This window comes from Mesoplodon mirus (genome assembly GCF_964341445.2).
Source record: "Mesoplodon mirus genome assembly, chromosome: X".
Lineage (NCBI taxonomy): Eukaryota > Metazoa > Chordata > Mammalia > Artiodactyla > Ziphiidae > Mesoplodon > Mesoplodon mirus.
In genome coordinates this window covers 70039171-70053967 of record NC_138981.1, presented here as the reverse complement: position 1 = coordinate 70053967, position 14797 = coordinate 70039171, and positions in this window count along the sequence as shown.

The following is a 14797-nucleotide window of genomic DNA, read 5'->3' as shown; positions in this document are numbered from 1 at the left end:
AAATGGATGCCTGTGCTCTCACAGAGCTGTTTTGTTCATGGATAGCTGTCTAACTGTTGATATTGGCAGTGGAATAGAGGCTGGGGTCTCCTACTTTGCCATCTTGGTGACATCACATTTTGTAATACTGACTTGCACTTATTCTAGTCTGCCTTTTATTCTTTATATGCTAAGTGTCTGTCTCCTTCCATTAAACCATAATCCCCTAGATGGAAGGGTTAATGAAACATTCCTTTCTGTGAGTTATATAGTGCCTCACATAATAGGGATTCAATAAATATACATTGAATTCAATTAAGTCAATGATTAGATAGGGAGACTGGGTGGGTTTTCCTATCAATGTTATTTAAACAAGAGTCTCTGTTTCTTTTGTGTAATCTAGTGTGATACATAAATATGTGGTTTCAATTATTTTATTATGGTCTCTATATTATTTTTCCCCAAAGCACATTCTTTCCAATTTGAAGCCAACAAAGTGATCAGAGTTGTTATGAGATTCCTCCTGCTAGTGGTTAAATTCATAAGGTTATGTTCCTTACATTCCTTTCTTAATGGAGATTATTTTTAAATTGATATGTTAACAGTATTCTTCAGAGTGTAGTATCAATGTCCCATTACCAAGAATTATTTAGAATCATTGCTTTCAAGAATGGAAGAAACCACAAAAGATAAATTCATTCTGACTCCTTCCCTCAAGGACACAAGGTTTTATTATCTCAATTTTACAGAAAAGGCAATTAAGGCCTGGAGATGTTAAGTTACTTCAGATCATACTGCTGGTCAGTAGCAGATTCAGTTGCAGAATTCTCAATCAAAATTTCTTTCCCTAATAACACTTTACTTCCCTCTTGGGACAACAGAAAATCACTAGTAAAATTTATGTTTCAGTGCACCAAATGATAGTGTTGGTCTGATGGAGCAATTGAGGTGCATTAAATGATACAATGGTTCGTTAGAAGAAAGAGCTACTTAAGGTTAAAGTATACTTGCTAAAAAAAAAAAAAGAAAGAAAAGAAAACTAACGAATAATACTCACCATAGTGTTAAATTCTGAAAAGGAAACCTAGTTTTTAGCTTTATATGATTGCTTTATATGATTTTATTTTAAAAAATATGAAATGTAAAATGTTCTTTTACTCTCATCTTATGGATAGTAAATATGTATAAATTTCAATCATTTATTCAATATTCAACATACAGGTATATGTCCTGTACAAGATATAAAATTGTAGAAGGCAGTTTAAGGAGATGTGACCAGGAGGACTCACCATCAAATACACATGAGACTAGACTACTTGTAAATGTCATTTTTAACTCTGATACCCTGTGAGCTTATGCATGTATAAACTCACTTCTGCTTTTCTGCTGTGTTTTTCTTTCTTTTTTTGTTCTCTCCCAATACTGCCTGCTCAAATCTAGGTTACTGCATTTGCCATCTTAACAATTTCTAGACTTTTCATACACTTTTTAAAAAACGGAAATATAGTTGTCTTATAATACTGTGTTAGTTTCAAGTATATAGCAAAGTAATTCAGCTATATATTTTTCAGATTGTATTCCATTATAGGTTATTACAAGGTATTTAACATAATTCACTGTCCTATATCATAAATCATTATTGTTTATCTATTTTATGTATAGTAGTTTGTATCTGTTAATCCCATACTGCTAATTCATACCACCTTCCCTCTCTCTCCCCTTTGGTAACCATAAGTTTGTTTTCTATGTCTGTGAGTTTGTTTCTATTATGTATACAGATTCATTTGTATTATTCTTTAGATTTCACATATAAGTGATATCATATAGTGTTTGTCATTGTCTGAATTACATCACTAAGTATAATATTCTCTAGACCCATCCATATAGCTGCAAAGGCAATATTTTATGCATTTTATGGATGAGATATATATATATATATATATATATATATATATATATATATATATATATATATATATATATATATATATATATATATATATATATATATATATGCCTCACATCTTCTTAAGCCAGTCGTCTGTTGATGGGCACTTGGGTTGTTTCCATGTTTTGGTTATTGTAAGTAGTGCAGCTGTGAACATTGGGATGCATGTATATTTTTGAATAAGAGTTTTCATTCTTTCCAGATATATGCCCAGGAGTGTGATAGCTGGATCATATTGTAGCTCTATTTTTAGTTTCTTAAGGAACCTCCATACTGCTCTCCATAGTGTCTGTACGAATTTATATTCCCACCAACAGTGTAGGAGGGAATCTTTTTTCTCCACATTCTTTCTAGCATTTATTGTTTGTAGACTTTTTGATAGTAGCCATTCTGACTGGTGTGATGTGATACCTCATTGTGGTTTTGATTTACATTTCTCTAATAATTAGCAGTGCTGAGCATCTTTTCATGTGCCTGTTGGCCATCTGTATATCTTATTTGGAGAAATGTCTATTTAGTCCTTCTGTTCAATTTTTGGTTGGGTGTTTGTTCTTTCAATATTGAGTTGTATGAGCTGTTTGTATATTTGGATATTAACCCTTTGCTGGTCACATCATTTGCAAATATTTTCTCCCATTGTATAGGTATCTTTTCATTTTGTTGATAGCTTGCTTTGATGTACAAAGGCTTTTAGGTTTGATTAGGCCCGGTTGATTTATTTATTTATTTTCCTTCTATTTCTTTTGCCTTGGGAGACTGACATAATAAAATATTGGTATAATTAATGGCAGAGAAAGTTTTTCCTATGTTCTCTTCTAGGAGTTTTATGGTGTTATGTCTTATATTTAAGCCTTTAAACCATTTTGAGTTTATTTTTGTATATGGTGTGAGAGATTGTTCTAATTTCATTAATTTACATGTAGCTACCCAGCTCTCACACCACCTGTTGAACAGTCTCTCTTTTCTCCATTGTGTATTCTTGCCTCCTTTGTAGTAGATTAATTGAATGTAGGAGTGTGGGTTTATTTCTGGTCTCTTTATTCTGTTCCCTTGATCTATATGTCTGTTTTTGTGTCAATACTACATTGTTTTGATTACTATAACTTTGTAATATATTCAGAAGTCTGGAAGAGTTATGACTCCAGCTTTGTTTTTATTTTGTTATGCTTTTCCCCCTTCAGGATTGCTTTGGCAATTCTGGGTATTTTGTTGTTCCATATAAATTTTAGGATTATTTGTTCTAGTTCTGTGAAAAATTTCCTGGGCATTTTGATGTGGATTGCAATGAACCTGTGTTTGCTTTGGGTAGTATGGCCATTTTAACAACATTAATTCTTCCAATCCAAGAGCATGTGATAACTTTTTATATTTTTGAGGTGATTTTACTTGGGATTTTTTTTAACATTCTGATATTTCATTATTCGTGTAAAAAATGCCACAGACATACACACACACACACACACACACACACACACACACACACACACATATATATATATATATATATTAATCATGTTTCCTGCTACCTTACTGAGTTCATTTATTAGTTCTAATAGTTTTTATTTGGAGACTTTAGGGCTCTCTATATAGAGTATCATGTCCTCTGCAAATACAAGTTTTACCTCTTTCCTTCAAATTTGGATACATTTTATTTCTTTTTCTTTTCTGATTGCTATGGCTAGGACAGCCAATGCTATGTTGGATAGAAGTCATGAGAGTTGGCCTCCTTATCTTGTTCTTGATATTAGTGGGAAGGCTTTTGGCTTTTCACCACTGTTTATTATTTGTGGGTTTGTTATAAATGGCTTTTATTATGTGGAGATATATTCTCCCTATACCCACATTGGTAAGACTTTTTACCATGAATGCATGTTGAATTTTGTCAAATGATTCTTCTGTGTCTATTGAGATGATCATGTGGTTTTTGTTTTTCTTTCATTAATATGATGTATCACCTTGATTAATTTGCATATATTCAACCATTCTTGAAATCCCAGAATGAATCTGACTTGATCATGTATCATGGTGTATGATCCTTTTTATGTATTGTTGGATTCACTTTTCTAATACTTTGTTGAGGATTTTTGGATGTATATTCATCAAAGATTGACCTGTAATTTTTTCTGTTTTGCAGTCTCTTTGTCTGGTTTTGTTATCAGGGTGGTGACTTCATAGAATGAATATGGAAGTCTCTTCTCTTTAATTTTTTAGAATAATTTAAGAAGGATGCATATAAGTTCTTCTTTGCATGTTTCCTATAATTCTCCAGTGAAGCTGTCTGGTACTGTACTTTTGTTTGCAGGAAGTTTTATTATTATTATTATTACAGATTCTATTTCACTCCTAGTGATTGATCTATTTAAATTATCTGTTTCTTCTTGACCTAGTTTTTGCAGGCTGTATATTTCTTCAAACTTGTCCATTTCTTCTAGGTTATCCAATTTATTGGCATATAACTGTTCATGGTATTCACTTATGATTTATTTTTACTTACGTAGTATCAGTTTTCATTTCTCTTTTTTCATTTTCTATTTTCTTTATTTGGGTCGTCTCTCTTTTCTTCTTGGTGAGCATGTTAGAGGTTTGATGATTTTGTTTATCTTTTCAAAAACCAGCTCTTGGTTTTATTGATAATTTTTATTGTCTTTTATCTCTGCTTGATTTATTTCCTCTCTGATCTTCATTATTTCATTCCTTCTGCTGACTTTTTTTTCTGTTTATTTTAGATAGTAGGTCTGGTTGTTTATTTGTTTTTTTTGTTTGTTTGTTTCTTGAGGAAGGCCTTATTGCTATGAACTTCCATCTTAGAACTGCCTTTGCTTTATCCCATGGATTTTGTTAGGTTGTGTTTTTACTTTCATTTCTCTTGAGGTATTTTCTGATTTCTTGTTTGATCTCAACTTTGACCCATTGGTTTTTCAATAGCACATTTCCTAGTCTCCATGTGTTTGGTTTTTTTCCCATTTTTTCTTTCTGTGCTTGATTTCTAATTTCATTCTGTTGTGGTCAGAAAAAAATGATTGAAATAATTTCTGTCCTCTTAAATTTGTTGAGAATTGATTTGTGACCTAGTGTGTGGTCTATCCTAGAGAACATTCCATGCATGCTTGAAAAGAATGTGTACTCTGTTTTGTAGGGGAATGTACTGTCCTGTAGATATCAATTAAGTCCAACTGGTCTGTTGTTCGATTTAGGACTTCTTTTGCCTTACTGATTTTCTGTCCAGGTAATCTGCCCTTTGATATCAGTAGGGTTTTAAAGTCTCCTAATTCTATTGTGTTATTGTCCATTTCTCCCTTTATGTCTGTTAACACTTGTTTTATATACTTAGGAGCTCCTCTATTGAGTGAACATATGTTAATGAGTGTAATATCCTCTTCTTGTATTGATCCCTTTTTCATTATATAATGTATTTCTTTGTGTTTCCTTATAGCCTTTGTTTTAAGGTCTATTTTGGCTATGAGTTTTGCTACCTCCACTTTCTGGTCATTTCCATTTGCATGAAATATCTTTCTCCATCTCCTCACTTTTTGTCTGTGTATATCTTTCACCCTGAAGTGAGCCTATTGTAGGTAGCATATTATAGGTTCTTTTTTTAATCTAATGTGCCATCTTATGTCTTTTGATCAGAACATTTAGTCCATTGAGAATGTGTAATTTTGACATCAAATTTTTATCTTCATGCTTATCTTTTTACTGTTAATTGTTGCTGTAATCACTTTTAAAATATTTTTACTATTTTTTAGTCTATATATTTTTTTATTTAGGAGACCTTCAATCCTTTTATCAATTTCCTACTGTGATTTTCCCTTTTCTATAGATTGTTGCTTCTTTTATATTTAGGGAAAACTCTTAAATATTTTTTAGGGTAGGTTTAGCATTGTTGTATTCTTTTAGTTTTTGCTTGTTTAAGAAATTCTTTATCTGTCCTTTTATTCTAAATTATAATCTTGCTGGTTAGGCTATCCTAGGTTGCAGGGTTTTCCCTCTCAGGTCTTTGAATATATCATTCCGTTTCTTTCTGACCTGCCAAGTTACTGCAGGTAAATCACCTGATAAACCTTATGGGGACCCTTGTAAGTGACTGTTTTCTCTTGCTGTCTTTAGAATCTTCTCTTTATCAAGTTTTGCCATTTTATTATGAGGTATCTGGTGTGGGTCTGTTTGAGTTATTCTTGTTTTGGACCCTCTGTCCTTCCTGTATGTGGATATCTGTTTCCTTCTTTAGTTTGGGGAAATTTTCAGGCATAATTCATTCATAAGCATTTTTGATTTCTTCTCTCTATATTCTACTTCTGGAATCCCTTTTATGCATAAATTGGCACACTTTATATTACCCCATAGATTTCGTATGTTGCTTTAATTTTTTTTTGTCTTTCTGTCTGCTGTACTTGTTGGGTGATTTCCATTATTCTATCTACTTGTCACTTAATTGTTATTTTGTGCTGTTTAGTCTGCTGTTTGTTGTTTTTAGATTGGTTTTTATCTTGGAAATTTAATGTCTATTTTTGATTGGTCCATCTTAATAGTTTCTAGTTTCTTGTTAAAGTGATCTGCATTTCTATTGATATTTTTTTCTTAATTTCTGTGGCATTTATATTACCTCCTTTTTGAACTCAGGTTTTAGTAGATTGTTGAAGTCTGTTTTGTTATTTGTTTTTCAGGGGATTTCTCTTTTTCTTTTAATTGTGAATAATTCCTCTGTCTTTTTTCATTTTACTGAACTCTCTGTCTCTATGAATTTAGTTGAAATAGTTACCTATTTACAATGGAGAAAATACACTCTCTTCAGTAAATGAAGAGGATAAATGATGCTGGGAAAACTGGACAGCTACATGTAAAAGAATGGAATTAGAACATTCTCTAACAACATACACAAAGATATATATGCAAAATGAGTTAAAGACCTAAATGTAAGACAGGATACTATAAAATTCTTAGAGGAAAACTTAGGCAGAACACACTTTGACATAAATCACAGCAAGATCTTTTGTGATCCACTTCCTTAGAGTAATGAAAATAAAAACAAAAATTAAAAAATGGGATTTAGGTCTTCCCTGGTGGCGCACTGGTTGAGAGTCTGCCTGCCGATGCAGGGGACGCAGGTTCGTGCCCCGGTCCGGGAAGATCCCACATGCCATGGAGCGGCTGGGCCCGTGAGCCATGGCCGCTGAGCCTGTGCATCCGGAGCCTGTGCTCCGCAGTGGGAGAGGCCACAACAGTGAGAGGCCCGCGTACAGCAAAAAAAAAAAAAAAAAAAAAAAAAAGATGGGATTTAATTAAACTCAAAAGCTTCTGAACAGCAAAGGAAACCATAAACAAAATGAAAACCCACATAATGGGAAAAAAATATTTGCAATTGATGTGATTGACAACGGATTAATTTCCAAAATTTACAAAGAGCTCATTCAGTCAATATTAAAAAAAAGAAAACAAAGAACCCAATCAAAAATGGACAGAAGACCTAAATAGACATAACTACAAAAAGACATACAGGGAGAGGAGAAGATGGCAGAAGAGTAAGACACGGAGATCACCTTCCTCCACACAGATACATCAGAAATACATATACATGTGGAAATGCTCCTATAGAACACCCAATGAACACTGGCAGAAGATCTCAGACCTCACAAAAGGCAAGAAACTCCCCACATACCTCGGTAGGGCAAAAGAAGAAAGAAAAAACAGAGACAAAAGTTTAGGGACAGGACCTTCACCAGTGGGAGGGAGCTGTGAAGATGGAAAGGTTTCCACACATTATTAAGCCACTTTGCGGTGGAGACTGTGGATGGCGGAGGCAGGAAGCTCCAGAGCCACAGAGGAGAGTGCAGCAAAAGGAGTGCGGAGGGTAAAGAAGAGAGATTCCTGCAGAGAAGGGGCAGCACCGAACAGCACTCACCAGCCCGAGAGGCTTGTCTGCTCACCCGCCGGGGCTGGCAAGGGTTGGGAGCTAAGGCTCGGGCTTCAGTTGGATGGCAAGGAGAGGACTGTGGTTGGTGGCATGAACACAGCCTGAAGGGGGCTAGCCAGGAGGGAGTCTGGGAAAAAGTCAGGACCTGCCAAAGGGGCAAGAGACTTTTTCTTCCCTTTTTGTTTCCTGGTGTGCGAGGAGAGGGGATTAAGAGTTGTTGCACTGCTGGTGGGAATGTGAATTGGTACAGCCACTATGGAGAAGAGTATGGAGGTTCCTTATCAAAACTACCAATAGAACTACCGTATGACCCAGCAATCATACTACTGGGCATATAACCTGAGAAAACCATAATTCAAAAAGAGTCATGTAACAAAATATTCATTGCAGCTCTATTTACAATAGTCCGGAGATAGAAGCAACCTAAGTGTCCATCTTCAGATGAATGGATAAAGAAGATGTGGCAAATATATACGATGAAATATTACTCAGCCATATAAAGAAACCAAATTGAGCTATTTGTAATGAGGTGGATGGACGTAGAGTCTGTCATACAGAGTGAAGTAAGTCAGAAAGAGAAAGACAAATACCATATGCTAACACATATATATGGAATTTAAGAAAAAAAATAATGTCATGAAGAACCTAGGGGTAAGACAGGAATAAAGACACAGACTTACTAGAGAATGGACTTGAGGATATGGGGAGAGGGAAGGATAAGCTGTGACAAAGCGAGAGAGTAACATGGACATATATGCACTACCAAACGTAATGTAGATAGCTAGTGGGAAGCAACCACATAGAACAGGGAGATCAGCTCGGTGCTTTGTGACCACCTAGAGGGGTGGGATAGGGAGGTTGTGAGGGAGAGAGATGCAAGAGTGAGGACCTATGGGAACATATGTATAAGTATAGCTGATTCAGTTTGTTATAAAGCTGAAACTAACACACCATTGTAAAGCAATTATACTCCAATAAAGATGTAAAAAAAAAAGAAGAATAGGAACTCTCATAAATTGTTGGTGGGAATGTACAGTGATGCAGCCACTGTGAAAACCACTTTAGTGTTTCCTTCAAAAGTCAAATAGAGTTACAATATGGCCCAGCAATTTCATCTGTAGGGATATACACAAGAGAATTGAACACTTATGTCCACACAAAAACTATACATGAATGTACATAGCATTATTATTCACAATAGTCAGCAAGTGAAATAACCCAAGTATCTATCAACAGATGGATAGATAAAATGTGGTATATCCATACAAATGGATATTACTTAGCCATAAAAAGGAATGAAGTACATATGCATGCTACAACATAGATGAACCTTGAAAACAGTATGCTAAGTAAAAGAACCTAGGAACAAAAGACTATATTTTATTATTCCATTTTTATGCAATGTCCAGAATAGGCAAATTCATTGAGACAGAAAGTAGACTATTAGTTGCCATGAGATAGAGGAATAAAGAATGAGGAGCTACTGCTAATGCATACAGTTTCTTTTGGGGGTGATGAAAATGTCTGGAATTATATAGTAGTAATTGTACAATTTTGTGAATTGTATGCTTTAAAGTGTAGATTTTATGGTATGTGAATTATGCCTCAATAGTAAAAAAAAGTACATGTGTTGGAAACAAAAGTGTCAGCTATATGCTTAAGAGCCATTATTATATTATAATCAAAACAAGAAAGCCTTTAATATCTCTTCCCAAAGGGTGTATATATATATATATATATATATATATATATATATATATATATATATGTAATTTATACTCTTATCTACTTTCATATTTCATAGAAGGTTTGAAATGATTTACAATAATGACACATATTATAATGAACATTTAAGACTAAATTTAAGGGACTGAAAACATAAAGAAAATGGAAATTTTTGGCAATTTTGCATCAGTTTCAGTTCTGAGATTTCTAGCAACCAAGACACAAAGGGAAATATTAAAGGCTATTATAGTTATTATATTCAATACAAAGCATCATACTACTCATTAAAAGTGAGGAAATATCTCCTGGGTCCTCCTAAGACAAATAATGGATCCTTGTATTAGGATCACAGAGTGTTACAATAAATAGCTCATGTTATGGAGATTTTCAATTGAGTTGCAAAATTTTTCAAGTAACTATTTTTTTTCTTTTGCATTGATCCTTGATGAAAGCAGTTTTAATGGGTGAAATCAGATCAGCACATGAGTGGGTATTAGGCAGTAAAACAGTTGAATTGGGAAGTTCGGTTTGTACAGAAAGTGTCAGGTTGGTTGTCACGTGTATACAGCTGGGACCCAGGCTGGGAATGCTGGTCAGTTTGTTCTGTCAGGTCCACTAGAGCCTTGAAGCATTGGTCTCCTATTTATTCATGGCATGAAGGGTGTGTCAGGGAGAGTAAGGCTTTCAGCAAACAGGCACCCTGCCTTTGGGAGGTGTCAGTTACAAGCTCCAAGTCTGTTATAAAGAGAGACGACAGGGTAACCACTTCTCTCCCAGAAACCCTCTTAGTTCTGATAATTAGGAAAGCAAGGGAGCTAGAAAGACCTGCCTATGAGGAAAACTGTGTCCTTTGAAGTTTGTCTTGAAGAGAGGAGAGATCGTTGAATCCAGGTTACTTTAATTCTTCATTAAAGTTAAACTAATATCACTAAAGGGACCTTCTCACTAACTTTCTGAAGTAGCCTCCCACTGACTTCCTTCTCCTGCAACAAGCTGAGCTATTTGTTCCTCTTAGTAACATCTAGATGTTGGATAAAAATAATTTGTGCACAGATAACTTCTTCTGGAGACTGATTGCTCCTAAAAATCAAGGTAACCACATTGTTCCAGAAGTTATCTGGAGTGGTTACTGAGGAAGACTTAATAGTTTATTGAGAACTAGGCTTGGCCCATCATTCTTCCAAAATTACCCAGCTTGGTGGGTTATAGTGGAAAGATGATAGCCTTTTCCAGTGAGCTGACATGAATAGCAAAATTTTCTTCTGGGACTGGAATGGGAGCTCTGTTTGGCAACTCCCAGAAGGGCCTTTGCAAAGTTGATAAAAGAAAAATACTCAATACTCCTGAGGGTTTTTTTTTTTAATGTCTGAATAGATATGCATTTTCTACTCTATATATGCATACCCAGCTGAATATAGACAATTATCAAACTTTAACCAGTTGCATACAGACTAGACTAAGCCTGTATTATTTTTACAACAGGTAACAGTGGTGATTTCAAAAACTTTAATATATCTCAATAATTTCATCAAAAGTTATCCGTGGGTGGTGTTAGAGGTTTATATGCAAGTTGGTCTCATTCTGCTGCTTGGATTCCTAGTGATAGTGTCATCAACAAGTGGTCACTGAGATCCATGAAGCAGATTTCGTCCCAGGTGTTGTTCTTCAATGGCTGACAAGGTGTCATTTTTCATGTGAAAATTCTCTAAAAGCCAAGTTGACATGTGAACCTGGAGTAGCTATCTGAAAACCCTCCTTCGTGCATCTCTATTGCTCTTGCTCATCACATTGTACCTGTGAATACAAGCCTCTGACCCCTTTATTTCTCAGAATTGAAAAATGCAGTGAGGAACTTGGAAAGAAGAGATCATCTCTCCCATTGAGACAACAAACAAGCTTGGTTCATACCTCAAATAAGCTGAAATAAATTCCACAACCTCAGCATTCCTCTCCTGTAAGACGACCCAGCATATGTGAAGACTCCACGTGGGCCCACGGAGTCACCCCTGAGAGACTCAGGGACAAAGGGAACCAATACAAACAGGCTAACATTCCTTGAAGAAGGGAGTAATCAAGTCACAGGTCCAACAGGTTTGATGATGGAAATGTGCCTTTCTGGAAGAGGTAGAACAGTAGTGGCCAGGCTGGGTGGAAAGACAGAAAAGCATCTGGAATCCAGTAATGAAAACTCTTCCCCTAGATATTTGCAAGAAGAGGGAACAAGGATCCCTGCTGTCCTACTTATTTTTTTCTTTTTTTAAATATCTTTATTGGAATATAATTGCTTTACAATGGAGTGTTAGTTTCTGCTTTATAACCAAGTGAATCAGTTATACATATACATATGTCCCCATATCTATTCCTTCTGGTATCTCCCTCCCTCCCGTCCTCCCTATCCCACCCCTCTAGGTGGTCACAAACACCGAGCTGATCTCCCTCTGCTATGCGGCTGCTTTCCACTAGCTAAATATTTTACGTTTGGTACTGTATATATGTCCATATCACTCTCTCACTTTGTCCCAGCTTACCCTTCCTCTTCCCCGTGTCCTCAAGTCCATTCTCTAGTAGGTCTGCATCTTTATTCCCATCTTGCACCTAGGTTCTTCATGACCATTTTTTTTTTAGATTCCACATATATGTGTTAGCATATGGTACTTGTTTTACTCTTTCTGACTTACTTCACTCTGTATGACAGTCTCTAAGTCCATCCACCTCACTACAGATAACTCAGTTTTGTTCCTTTTTATGGCTGAGTAATATTCCATTGTATATATGTGCCACATCTTCTTTATCCATTCATCTGTTGATGGACACTTAGGTTGCTTCTATGTCGTTGCTACTGTAAATACAGCTGTAATGAATATTTGGTACATGATTCTTTTTGAATTATGGTTTTCTCAGGGTATATACCCAGTAGTGGGATTGCTGGGTCATCTGGTAGTTCTATTTTTATTTTTTTAAGGAACCTCCATACTGTTCTCCATAGTGGCTGTGTCAATTTACATTCCCACCAACAGGGCAAGAGGGTTCCCTTTTCCCACACCTCTCCAGGATTTATTGTTGGTAGATTATTTTTTTTTATTTTTTATTTTTTTGCAGTACGCGGGCCTCTCACTGTTGTGGCCTCTCCCGTTATGGAGCACAGGCTCTTGATGCGCAGGCTCAGTGGCCATGGCTCATGGGCCTAGCTGCTCCTTGGAATGTGGGATTTTCTCAGACTGGGGCACGAACCCGTGTCCCCTGCATCGGCAGGCGGACTCTCCACCACTTTGCCACCAGGAAAGCCCTGTTTGTAGATTTTTTGATGATGGCCATTCTGACCAGTGTGAAATGATATCTCCTAGTAGTTTTGATTTGCATTTCTCTAATGATTAATGATGTTGAGCATTGTTTCACGTGTCTATTGGCAATCTGTGTATCTTCTTTGGATAAATGTCTATTTAGGTCTTCTGCTCATTTTTGGATTGGGCTGCTTGTTTTTTTAATGTTAAGCTGCATGAGCTGCTTGTAAATTTTGGAGATTATTCCTTTGTCAGTTGCTTCATTTGCAAATATTTTCTCCCATTCTGAGGGTTGTCTTTTGGTCTTGTTTATGGTTTCCTTTGCTGTGCAAAAGCTTTGAAGTTTCATTAGGTCCCATTTGTTTATTTTTGTTTTTATTTCCATTTCTCTAGGACGTGGGTCCAAAAGGATATTGCTGTGATTTATGTCATAAAGTGTTCTGCCTATGCTTTCCTCTAAAAGTTTGATGGTTTCTGGCCTTACAGTTAGGTCTTTAATCCATTTTGAGTTTATTTTTGTGTATGGTGTTAGGGAGTGTTCTAATTTCATTGTCTTACATGTAGCCGCCCAGTTTTACCGGCACCACTTATTGAAGAGGTTGTCTAAGGCTCATCAGTAAGTGTATTAGTAGTTATGTCAGTTTGCTTTTCCTGAATTTCTCAACCTTATACAACCCTTACTTTTTTAATGTCACTTTATACACAGTGGACATTATGTGGAGTTTTAAAATACCAAAGTTTTTGCTATCCAATGTTAAAATTATTTTTTTACTTAGAACACGTACTCTATAATATAATAGATTACTAATAAGTTTGAAAAAGAAAGTTATTTGGGGTAATACCCTAAAATCATGATGTTTTGATAAAAAACAGATAAAATAACTGCATTATCTATGCCAAACTCAGCAGAGTGATGATACCCAACTCTGCTTAATTATGGTATAAGTATCTCAACACAGCAGAGCAGACAGGCAACCAGCAAAGGAAATTTAACATATGCCCATGCTTATCAATCCTGTTAACATTAGTGTTTCAAATTTTCAAATCTAAATATAGAGGGGTATTTATAAATTTGCAGAATATAATATAAGAATTATAATTATATACAAGCCTGTTTGAGGACAACTTGCTTTAGCTGGCATATGTAGTGGGGTTTTTCAGTAGAGTATTGATAATGATAACAATGACAATAAACTGTGTGTTTTAATAGTCTTTACAGTATAAAAGTGATGGGAAACAACATGTGAACATTTGTTCATCTTTATTGCCATACACACACACACACACACACACACACACACACATATCTTCAGCAAGACTGAAGGGCTTGTGGTAGGCTAAATAATGGTCCCCAAACGTTATCCACTTCCTAATATCTGGAACCTGTGAATGTTACTTTATATAGCAAAAAGGACATTTAGATGTGATTAAGGATCATGAGATGAGGGGATTATCCTGGAGTATCTGGGTGGGCCCGAGGTAATCACAAGAGGCTATGAGAAGGATTCAGAAGGAGATTTGAGTACAAGAGATGAGAAAACAGAGTGAACACAGAAACAGAGATTGGGATAATGCAGCCAGTAGAAGAGGCAAGGAACAGACTCACCCTGAAGCTGCCAGACTTTACTTTACCCTCGTTAACACTCATTTTTTTACTTGTTCCCTTTAGAACTATAAGAGAATAAACTTTTACTGTTTTAAGCCACTAAGTTTATGGTAATTTCTTATAGCTTCAACAAGAAACTGATAGGGGGCTCAAGGTCACAGGGCCTATATTGCTACTTGCCCTTCAATGCTTTAACTTCAAATTCTGACTTCTGCATTATCCATCACACCAGACACTTGACAGAAAGCAAGCCAATACAATAACCCTAATAGATCAATCTGCACAAATTTAAAATTCACTTCTAATCTATTGGTAAGTATTGTTTAAGGAATAGCTATTTGGTCTTC